The sequence below is a fragment of the Carcharhinus amblyrhynchos genome, chromosome 6 (assembly GCF_965287045.1).
Source record: "Carcharhinus amblyrhynchos chromosome 6, sCarAmb.v2.hapA, whole genome shotgun sequence".
Classification (NCBI taxonomy): Eukaryota; Metazoa; Chordata; class Chondrichthyes; order Carcharhiniformes; family Carcharhinidae; genus Carcharhinus; species Carcharhinus amblyrhynchos.
The window spans coordinates 110,763,584-110,775,951 of NC_137329.1; the positions used below are offsets into that span (position 1 = coordinate 110,763,584).

General features: G+C 45.4%; 1 protein-coding gene across 3 annotated transcripts in view; it reads left to right on the forward strand.

Moving 5' to 3' along the window:
* The window catches only part of LOC145344213 (voltage-gated potassium channel KCNC2-like), a 148,695-nt gene that overhangs the window by 67,190 nt on the left and 69,137 nt on the right, over nt 1-12,368 (forward strand). The gene's annotated exons all lie outside the window — the stretch shown is intronic.

Here is a 12,368-nt window from a genome sequence, read left to right on the forward strand (position 1 = left end):
GGTCACATCTGATGCTCCAAGCAGGTTGTTACTCTTTCTGGATGTTACCATTGTCACAAAGGCCTGGGACTTGGCACTCATGCCTCCAATCAATCTCCAGTGGTGCACAGCGTAGCTGGAAAGCCAGACACTAACTCACTCTCTGCTGCTGCTTCAGAATGATCCTCAACATCTTCACAACTTGGATGATCCTGAACCCTTTGACAGTCTCTCCACTGCTGGCCCTGTCTCCAACACCTACTGTTGCTGCGATCTGCGCTTCACCAGAGCATGATCCTGTAGAGCTACCTCCTCAAGACTGTATGACCTTCTCAGAAGAGCCTTTCTCCTCATTCACCACCTCCTTGTGTGACACTTGCAGAGCCTGTAGGGGACAAAAGGCACAATTTTAATGTCAAGTTGCACCCGTTTCTGGGCGCAAAAACTTGGTAAAGTCAGGTGTGAGACAAGTAGCATGATCCAAATACATGCATTTCAATTAAACTAATGAACTGCAAACTTGCTGGCACTTCCCCCTTTACCACCGCATTTGCGAAATAAGGGGGTCATTAATATCGTGGGGGTGGGGCAATATCTGTCGGGCCAGGGGGAGGCATTATCCAGCCCGGGAGCGATGTGGCAGGTGAGCGTGTTTCTGTAAGGACATAAAAACATAAGAAAATAACTATTGTTTTTTTTCACTGCGGATGTGCAGTTGGAGGTGCCGATCAGAGCTTTGGGATTTTGGGGCGTTAAGCCTTACCCACAGGCTTCTGTAGCACGATTCAGAATCGCTGCTATTTTTCAGGCAGAATGCGTATGGGGGTGTCTGCGAACGGGTCTAAAACTCGGATCTGAAACGCTCCCAGTTTCAAGTCCGCCCAGCACTTAGAAACAAAATGGTAAAATATGGCCCATAATTTAGAGTGTCACAGATGGAAATTGCTAAGTCGTTGTTGTACACATGCTCGCATTTTTATTTGATTTGATTTATTATTGTCACATGTATTAGCATACAGTGAAAAATATTGTTTCTTGCACACTATATAGACAAAGCATACCATTCTTGAGAGGGCAACGAGAGAGTGCGGAATGTAGTGTTACAGTCATAGCTAGGGTGGAGAGAAAGATCAACTTAATGTAAGGTAGGTCCATTCAAAAGTCTGACAGCGGCAGGGAAGAAGCTGTTCTTGAGTTGGTTGGTACGTGATGTCAGACTTTTGTATCTTTTTCCCAACGGAAGGTGGAAGAGAATATCCAGGGTGCGTGGGATCCTTAATTGTACTGGCTGCTTTGCCGAGGCAGCGGGAAGTGTAGACAGAGTCAATGGATGGGAGGCTGGTTTGTGTAATGAGTTGGGCTACATTCATGACCTTTTAGAGCTTCTTGCAGTCTTGGGCAGAGCAGGAGGCATGCTAAGCTGTGATACAACCAGAAAGAATCCTTTCTTTCTATGGTGCATCTGTGAAAATTGGTGAGAGTGACATGACAAATTTCTTTATTCCTCTGAGAAAGTTGATGGGCTTTCTTAATTATAGTGTCAGAATGGAGGGACCAGCACAGGTTGTTGGTCAGCTGGACACCTAAAACCTTGGAGCTCTCAACCCTTTCTACTTCATCCCCATTGATGTAGACAGGGGCATGTTCTCCTCTACGCTTCCTGAAGTCGATGACAATCTCCTTCCTTTTGTTGACATTGAGGGAGAGATTATTGTCATCAAACCAGTTCACCAGCTTCTGTATCTCTTTCCTGTACTCTGTCTTGTCATTGTTTGCGATCTGACGCACTACAGTGGTACTGGAAGCAAACTTGAAAATCGAATTGGAGGGGGATTTAGCCACACAGTCATAGGTGTATAAAGATTATAGTAGGGGGCTGAGATCGCAGCCTTGTGGGATACTGGTGTTGAAGATGATTGTGGACAAGATGATTGTGGAGAAGATATGTTGTCTATCCTTACTGATTGTGGTCTGTGAGTTAAGAATTCAGGATCCAGTCACAGAGGGAGGAGCCGAGGCCCAGGCCATGGACTTTGGAGATGAGTTTCAGAGGAACAATGGTGTTGAGGGCTGAGCTGTGGTCAATAAAGAGGAGTCTGACATGGGTATCTTTATTATCTAGATGTTCAGGGTTGAGTGCAAGGCCAGGGAGATGGCTTCTGCTGTGGACCTGTTGCAGCGGTAGCCAAACCATAGTGGATTCAGGTAATCTGGGACACTGGAATTGATTCGTGCCATGACTAGTGTTTCAAAGCACTTCATAATGATGGATATCAGAGCCACTAAACGATAGTCATTGAGGCACGCTGCTTGGCTTTTTTTGGTACTGGGATGATATTTGACTTCTTGAAGCAGATAGGGATCTCAGATTGTTGTAAAGAGAGGTTGAAGATGTCTGCGAATACCCCTACTAGCTGACCCAGGCAGGATCTGAGTGCTTGTCTGGGTACCTCAGCTGGGCCGGTCGCTTTCTGTGGGCTGACCTTCAAAAAAGTTGCAGTGGTGACCCCAGATACAAGTTCATCCCAGGCTTCCAGGGTGGAGGGTGTGCTCTCACTGGCCTCTTGCTCAAAATGGGCGTAGAATGCATTGAGCACTTCAGGGAGGGGTGTGTTGGAGCCAGTGATTTTGCATGCCTTCATCTTGTAACCTGTTATATCTTGCAGACTTTGCCATAGTCGGCAGGGGTCTGTGTGGCTAGCCTGGGACTCTAGCTTGGTCCAGTTCTGTCTTTTGGCATTTTTGATGGTTCTCCTTAGATCGTAAATGGCTTTCTTCTATAGATCAGGGTCATCTGACTTGAATGTCATAGACCTGGACTTCAGCAAGCATTGGATATCCCTGTTCATCTGTAGTTTTCAGTTGGGAAACTGGCAGAGTTGCTTCTTTGGCACACAGTCTTTCACACACTTACTAATGAAGTCAGCTACAGTAGTGGCAAACTCATTCAGGCTGGCTGTAGAGTTTTTAAATACTGGCCCCAAGCAGTCCCATAGAAGATTATCCAATTCTTCAGACCAACATTGCACGATTTTCTTTGATTCATTCTCCTGCTTCAGTTTTTTTCTGTAAGATGGGAGCAGGAGCACAGCCTTGTGGTCTGATTTGCCAAAGTGTAGGCGGACGATAGAACGGTAGGCATGTTTGATATTTGTGTCGCAGTGGGTCCAGATGTTTGGGCCTCTGGTTGAACAGAAGACGTGTTGGTGGTAACTTGGTAGTACTCTCTTGAGCTTGACCTGATTGAAGTCCCTGGCCACGATGACCAAGACCTTGGGATGTTTTGTCTCTAGGCTACTCATAGTTGTGTATATTTTGTCCAACGCAATCTTCACGTCCATATGGGGTGGGACGTAAACAGCCATCAGGATAATGGAGGTGAACTCCTGCGGTAGGTAGTAGGGATAGCATTTTAGCATCAAGTATTCTAGGTCTGGGGGGCAGAAACTTGCCAGTGTTACTACGTCTAGACACCACAAGGTGTTGATTTGGAAGCAGACCCCACCACCCCCCTTGCCTGAGCCCACTGTATGATCTATTCAATGGATTGAAAAGCCCTCTGGTTGTAGAGCACTGTCCAGTGAAGCAGGAGTGAGCCACGTCTCCATGAAACAGAGTACACAGCAGTCCCTCAGCTGGTTGCTAATGTCAAATCAACATGATTGAGCGTTGTATTGCCATGGGGAGGCGATGGTGATATTATCGCTAGACTATTAATTCAGAAACTCAACTAATGTTCTGGGTTCGAATCCTGTCATTGCAGATGGTGGTATTTGAATTCAATAAAATCTGGAATTAAGAATCTACTGATAACCATTGTTGATTGTCGGGAAAACACAGGTGGTTCTTCGGGGAAGGAAATCTGCTGTCCTTATCTGGTCCGGCCTACATGTGACTCCAGAGCCACAGCAATGTGCTTCACTCACAACTGCCCTGGGGCAACTAGACATGGGCAATAAATGCTGGCTAGCCAGCGATGCCCATGTCCCACGAATGAATTGTAAAATAAATGTAGCTGCATGATGTTTAATTCTGTTAGCAAGCATCTGGCAGAACCCACTTCTCCATCTCCCATGTCAGGCAAACTGAGTCTCTGTTCATCTCCACTGCCTTGATGCCTCTTTGCAGCCATCAATATGGAGGTGACTAAAGGCCCACGCCTGATTCTTTGCTTCTCCCAAATGCTCTACACCCGCTTGTCCCGCAAGGAGCTAAAGAATGAAAGTTAAAATCCAGTCCTTTGATATTGATCTCTGTTTTATGATTGTTAACATGATGGCTGCCACAAAGAACTTTAATTTAGTGTTAATGTGGTGCGAAGTCCCGTGCCTGAGGTAATACTTTAACCCAGTTTTAACTCTGATCAAAATAAACCATTGTTCAGAACAATGACTTCATCGCTTCATAGTGCAGCATATAGGCATTCAGATGGGAATGGGAAACCTTTTGAACAAAAAGAAATAAGAATGGAAGTATATAGCAGAAACCAAAGGAAAAAATGCTGGAAAATCTCAGCAGGTCTGGCAGCATCTGTGAGGAGAGAAAAGACCTGACGTTTCGAGTCCAAATGACCCATTGTCAAAGTATATAGCAGATGCATTACCCTTTAAATAGAGGAGAGACAGGCTAATATCTTGTGTATAAACCTTTTGTCAGAAGTAGGAAATACATTATTTTCATATCATTTCATTACCTCACTGAGAAATCCTTTGGATGCATCTCATCAAGTTTTACCTCCCTTAAAAAAATATCAGTATAAGCATTAGAATTATAGAATCCCTACAGTGCAGAGGAGGCCATTCGGCCCATCGAGTCTGCGCCGACTCTCTGACAGAGCATCTTACCCACGTCCTATCCCCATAACCCAACATATTTACCCCGTTAATCCCCCTAACCTACACATTGGCCTCTCTCTGTAATCTAAGACAATCCATTATTTTTATAAAGCCTGGTTACAAATTATATGACCCTTTAAGCAGTTCACCTGGAGGAAATGCTCCCTAATACTTTCTTTAACATCATGAATCGGTATGTAAAATGCTAGTATGTGATTCAGAGCGTCATGCTTAGAAACCCCATGCCAGCCCATCAAGTATAGAATCACATAATCCCTACTGTACAGAAGGAAGCCATTCAGCCCATCAAGCCTGCACTGACAACAATCCCACCCAGGCCCTATTCCCATCATCCCACATATTTACCCCAAAATTAGGGGCAATTTAGCATGGCCAATCAATCTAAGCCGCACATCTTTGGACTGTGGGAGGAAACCAGAGCACCCAGAGGAAACCCACACAGACATGAAGAGAACATGCAAACTCCACACAGACAGTGACCTAAGCTGAGAATCAAACCCAGGTCCCTGGCGCTGTGAGGTAGCAGTGCTAGCCACTGCGCCACCGTGCTACCCAATAAAATCTAAGTAAAATAGAAATCTGTGATCCAGAAACATATGAATATTATTTAGTGAAAGTTCTGGAACACTCCCCATGCCAGGCACCAACATTTCCAGCAACAATTAGATCTAAACAACAACCATTATTTGTAGATAAACCTTATTTCCAAATAACATATCACTTATCCAAAGATTTGATGAATTAAGGCATGCTGACGTCAAGATGTACACATTAGGGAGGATTAATTGATCTGTGGGATAAGCATCTCAACTCTATTGTTTCAAATTCTGAAAATACATGAGCTTTGATTTGTCTTAGAAACAAAAAGTCGTGTGACCATTTGTCAGGATTTGTGCTGTTGTACTTTTTCTACTTAAAATATGGCAAGCAAGCAACAAATACACTTGTCTTTGTAAACTGCATTATTAAAATGAACCAGGCATATTGGACAATATTTGACTTAGCTGGAGAGATGGTGAGAGCCAGTTCTTTCAAGGAAGAACTCTGAACTGGGCAGCCCTGGGCCTTCCCCCAGCCATAGGCCTTCCCCCCCAGCCACAGGCCTTCTCCCCCAGCCACAGGCCTTCCCCCCCAGCCTCCATCCTCTCCCCAGCCCTCAGCCTCCCTCTAACAAGGCTAAGAATCCCAGGCATAGAAGTCTCACCTGCTGAGACCTACTGACCAATCAGAGGCTAGCAGCTCACTTGAGCAACAGCGCCGCTGGGGTGACAGTGGCTATTGACAGTACTACAGTCAATCTGACACTGAGGGTCAGCATTGGGGCCTGGGTGAATGATTGCTGGGTGCTGGGTGGCGTTGGGGTGTGTGTCACTGGGGTCAGTGGGATATGGCAGAGGGGGTTACCGCGGATGGCAGTAAGTGGGATTACAACTAGGGACTTTCAAGTTTAGAGAGTATTTATTAGTGCCACAAGTAAGCTTGCATTAACATTGCAATGAAGTTACTGTGAAAATCCCTGAGTCGCTACACTCCGGGGCCTGTTTGGGAACACCGAATTTAGCACGGCCAATGCACCTAACCAGCACATCTTTCGGATTATGAGAGGAAACCGGAGCACCCAGAAAAAACCCACACTGACAGGGGTGGAACATGCCGACTCCATACAGTCTGTGACCCAAGCCAGGAATCGAATCCAGGGCCCTGGTGCTGTGAAGCGGCAGTGCCAGCCACTGTGCCACTGTGCTGCCCTCATTACTGCCTCCCTCTGGCTTTCCCAAGACCTGATTTCTCGATTAAGCACTGAGTGCCTTTGAATATGGGACGACTGTGGGAGCCTGCAGGCAACAACTCTGCATGAATTCACTTGTTGCGCTCCGCACACTGCAACTGCCTGGCCCACCACTAGAATAATGCTTGCATTTGTGGGACGAGGAACTTAAGCACATTAATTTTCCACTTAAGGATCTAAACTACTGGGAGGGGCGGAGGGGGAGCTATCCACAGGCCTTCCCATCATAAGCTTAATCAGGGGAGTAGTAAAGAGGTAGTGGAGTCACTATCTTCCCGGCTGTTTAAATACTTGCCCACCATTACAATGGAGGGCATTAAATTCTGCCCATTATCTGCCTTAGCAATCTGCAGCTTTTAAATGATTAATTACTACCAAGCGAGTATCAAATAATTTTCCCAATTCCATAAATATTTAAATCTCCACGTCTTGTGGATAGTCTCACGATGATGAATTGAGATTCCGCTTCTTACATCTGAAGACGCATTGAAGCACTGAACCAGTCTAACCAAACTTCCTTTTCACTCATTCGTGTGATGTGGGTGTCGCTGGCTCAGCCAGCCTTTATTGCCCATCCTTAGTTGATTAGCACAGAGGTTAGCACTGCTGCCTCACAACGCCAGGGACCCTGTTCAATTCCCGGCTTGGGTCAGTGTCTGTGCAGAGTCTGCGTGTTCTCCTCGTGTCTGCGTGGGTTTCCTCCAGATGCTCCGGTTTCCTCCTACAGTCTGAAAGATGTGCTGGTCAGGTGCAATGGCCGTGCTAAATTCTCCCTCAGTGTACCCAAACAGGCGCCAGAGTGTGGCGACTAGGGGATTTTCACAGTAACTTCATTGCGGTGTTAATGCAAGCCTACTTGTGACTAATAAATTAACTTTTAACTTATTTTGCCCTTGAGAAGATGGTGGTGAGTTGCCTTCCTGAACTGCTGCAGTCCATGGGCTGTAGGTACATCTAAGGTGTTATTGGGGAGGGAGTTCCAGAATTTTGACTCAATGACAGTGAAGGATTGGCGATATATTTCCAGGTCAGGACAGTGACTGATTTGGAGGGGAACTTCCAAGTGGCTGCTGCTCTTTTCCTTCTAGGTGGTGGTGGTCATGGGTTTGCCACCTGTGGAACCTCGGTGAGTTCCTACAGTGCATCTTGTAGACAGTACACACTGCTGCCACTGTGCATTGATATGGGGGGGAGTGAATGTTTGCAGAAGGAGGGTCAACTAAGCAGGCTGCTACTCAATGATTCCCTTTGCATCGCCCTGACACATTTGATTTGATTTATTATTGTCACATGTATTAACGTAAGTGAAAAATATTGTTTCTTGCATTCTATACAGACAAAACATACCGTCCATAGAGAAGGAAACAAATGAGTGCAGAAAGTAGTGTCACAGTCATAGCTAGAATATTGAGAAAGATCAACTTAATGCAAGATAGGTCCATTCAAAAGTCTTGGCGGCAGCAGGGAAGAAGCTGTTCTTGAGTCAGTTGGTACATAACCTCAGACTTTTGTATCTTTTTCCGACGGAAGAAGGTGGAAGAGAAAATGTCCTGGGCGCGTGGGGTCCTTAATTATGCTGGCTGCTTTGCCGAGGCAGCGGGAAGTGTAGACAGAGTCAATGGATGGGACGTTGGTTTGCGTGATGGATTGGGCTACATTCATGACCTTTTGTAGTTCCTTGCAGTTTTGGGCAGAGCAGGAGCCACACCAAGCTGTGATACAACCAGAAAGAATGCTTTCTATGGTGCATCTGTAAAAGTTGGTGAGAATCGTAATTGACATGCAAATTTCAGCAATTTGTCATTTTATTTAATATACCAGATACAAGAACTCATTGCTTCCTGCAGTCATGGGATGTTGAAAAGCAGCTGGACCAGTGACATTGTGTCCTCCAGACATCCTGGGCAGCAAGCTGCATCTGTCAACACAAACCCCGTAGTCTCCTCTGGATACACACACTGAAATGAGTCTGAGACCCTCAGCATTGACAGGGGGTAGGGTGAGTTGTCAATTCTTTAGACCCCGCATTTACCTAACAGAAAGATAACTGGTTCCAGGGAACCACCTCACTGACAGTTATATCCCCTGTGATCAGCAAATATAAGGCAAGGGGAAGTCAATGTGAAACCATTTTACAGACGATCAGAGAGTTGGTGGGCAGGTCAAAATCTTCTCACAGCCCTTAGCAGAGAGTGGACTACCTCACTGAGAGCCTATGTTTGAGAGAATTATCTCATATCAATCCTTTGGATCCAATGTCCAGTGGAACCTTTTACATTACGTCTTTGATTGGCAGCTCTACCCATGTTGCAGAAAGATGTATTTTACATTACCTTTTACTTTGGGATACCTTCAAAGGATTTTGGAGCATTGGAAATATTTTTCGCAGCAGGCTGATCATTGCCAAGGTACAAAGTAAATCAAAGGAGCTGATCTTTTAAAGGAACTGTTTCAAAGGTGATTTTTATGTAGTGCAGGAAAAGCAAATATTCTATTTTATTTGCTACTATTCATCTGCCTGTTACATTGAATTTCACTTAGTCTAAATGTTTGCAGCATGAGTTATGTTTCAGAGGTGATAAAGTCAGTGGGTTTTAAAGCCCAAAAAGAAGCCATTCGGCCCAAATTGTCTGCACCGGCCATCAAGAACCTATCCGTTCTTGTCCCATTTGGGGCAGCGTGGTGACACAGTGGTTAGCACTGCTGCCTCACAGTGCCAAGGACCCGGGTTCAATTCCCAACTTGGGTGGTGGCTATCAGTGCGAAGTCTGCACGTTCTCCTCATGTCTGCATGGGTTTTCTCCGGGTGCTCTGGTTTCTTCCTACAGTCCGAAAGATGTGCTGGTTAGGTGCATTGGCCATGCTAAATTCTCCCTCGGTGTACCCAAGCAGGCACCTGAGTGTGGTGGCTACAGAATTTTTATGGTAACTTTATGGCAGTGTTTACATACGTCTACTTGTGACACTAATAAATAAACTTGAAAATTTTCCGGCACTTGGTGCGTAGCATTGTATGCTGTGGCATCTCAAGTGCTTGTCTACGTGCTTCTTAAATGTTGTGAAATGGTGTTCTACCTTTCAGCCTGTGAAAGTTAAAAGGATCACTTGGCAGCATTCACTGTATCCAGTTAATTAGAAAGCAGACAAAGGATTCCCGACTGACTCCATGGATTTTGTTTCATTTACCTGCTCTTTGAGCCACCCAGTTTAAGTTGAAATCATGCAATGTAATGATTGCATTGGCACATGCATGTCAAATTCCTTTAACTAAAATTGGACAACTGGGGCGGGATTTTATGGCCTCGGTCCGGCAAGACCGGGAATTCCTGCCTAATGTCAGCGGAGATTTCTATTGTTGGACCTTTGCACTGATTCCTTGGTGGGCGAGCTGGTAGAGTTCCAGTTGCGGGTAGGGTCAGATTTTCAAGCAAACACGTGAACACATTTATCACGTTTATAAAATAATAAGGGGCACAGATCAGCTAGATAGTCAATATCTTTTCCCAAAGGTAGGGGAGTCTAAAACTAGAAGGCATAGGTTTAAGGTGAGAGGGGAGAGATACAAAAGTGTCCAGAGGGACGACTTTTACACACAGAAGGTGGCGAGTGCCTGGAACAAGCTGTCAGAAGTAGTAGTAAAGGTGGGTACAATTTTGCCTTTTAAAAAACATTTGGACAGTTACATGATGGGTATAGAGGGATATGGGCCAAAGGCGGGCAACTGGGACTAGCTTAGAGGTTTAAAAAAATGGGCAGCATGGACAAGTTGGGCCAAAGGGCTTGCTTCCATGCTATAAACCTCTATGACTCTATCACAAACACCAATGCAATTTCCAATGGCCTGTTTATACAACTGGTGGTGAACATGCAACTGGAGTAGATTGGTCAGCAGGTCTTCAAACCTGTTCTGCTGTTCTACCTCAACTCCACCTTCTCACACTACTCCCAACCTCTAACTTCCCGAAGTACCCAAATGTCCAGTAATTTCTGTTTCAGACATACTCAATGGTCGCGCATCCAGAGCTCCGTGAGTTAAAGAATTCCAAAGATTCACAATCCTTTGAGTGAAGGGATTTCTCGCCTTCTCAGTCCCATATCCTGGACTGCTGAACCAGGGGAAACATTCTTCCAGCATCTACCCTTTCAAGCTGCTTTACAATGTCCTGGCCAGAATTCTCCGGCTGTTTACACCAGAGGGATTCTCCGCCTCTACCGGCAGCGCGCCCCCACCCGTGGGTTTCCCCCCGGCATGGGGTGACATCAATGGGAATTCCCATTGACAGCGGCGAGACCAAAGAATCCCAGTGCTAGCAAACAACATGCCACGTCCTGCCGGTGGGACATACACAGTTGGGAGGTCAGAGATTTGCCCTCCATATGTTTCAACTAGGTCACTTCTCCTTCTGAATTCTAGATGATATAAAACTTTTATTTATACGACATTCTTCATGAGCACAGGATGTCATAAAGCATTTTACAGCCAATGTGCTCCTAATTGCACATCTTTGGGGTGTGGGAGGAAACTGGAACACCCGGAGGAAACCTACACAGACACAGGGAGAATATGCAAAATCGACACACTGATGGTCACCCAAGGCTGGAATTGAGCCCACATCCCTGGCACTGTTAGGCAGCAGTGCCAACCACTGTGCCACCATGCCGCCCTCAAATATGATTGAAATAAGGCTTTCTTACTCTTAAACTCCAATACTTTTGTAATAAAGTTAACAGACCATTTGCCTTCGTAATCTCCCCGAGGTGACAAGAAAAGGAGAGAGAGTGGTCCATATGCCAATGTCAATTGATCATATAAATGAGAACCAGGCTGACTTTAGAGGGGGGAATGAAATAGAAAATTGGAGGCTAGGGAGTGTATGAGGTGAGGCTGACAGCTAACAGAAGATGGAATCCAAAAGGCTTCCATAGGCATATAAATAATTAAAGGGTAGTGAGCAGAAGGATGGAACCAATTAGAGACCAAAAAGGAATCTATGATTAAGACAGAGGATATGACTGAGAAATTTGTAATTTTTAATATAACATTACCAAGGGAAAAAATGTCAAAGTCAGAGTGAGATAATAACTGAACGGACGTACTGAATGGGGTAAAGATTGCAAAGATGAGGCATTAAAAACGTTGGCTGTATTCAAAAATGATAAGTCACCAAAGCTAGGTGCAATGTATCTGAGGATGCTGAGAGAAATCAGGGTGAAAATCGTGGAGTTATTGGCAAAAATCTTCCAGTCCTCCTTCCATATTTGGGGGTGGGGGGGAGCGGATATGGGTGGGCGGTTGTCAAAGGACTGCGGAATTGCAAAGGAGCACCCTTGTTCAGAAATTATAACAAGGGTAAATCTAAAAACCACAGGTTTAAACTCATAGGTTTAAGGTGAGAGGGGAAAGATTTAAAAGGGACCCGAGGGGCAACTTCTTCACACAGAGGATGGTGCACGTATGGAATGAGCTGCCAGAGAAAGTCAGGTACAATAGCAACATTTAAAAAAGCATTTGGATAAGTACATGGATGGGAAAGGATTAGAGGGATATGGGCCAAATGCAGGCAACTGGAACAGGCTGGAATGCACCATTGTCAGTATGGACTGGTTGGGCCCAAGTGCCTGTTTCCACGCTGTATTATTCTCTGACTCAATGGATGGGAATTTCCAGCTGCAGCTTGTCCCAAAACTGGAAATACCCTCCCGAAATGAATGGACAATTGCATGATCCGCCCCTCGCCTGCTAC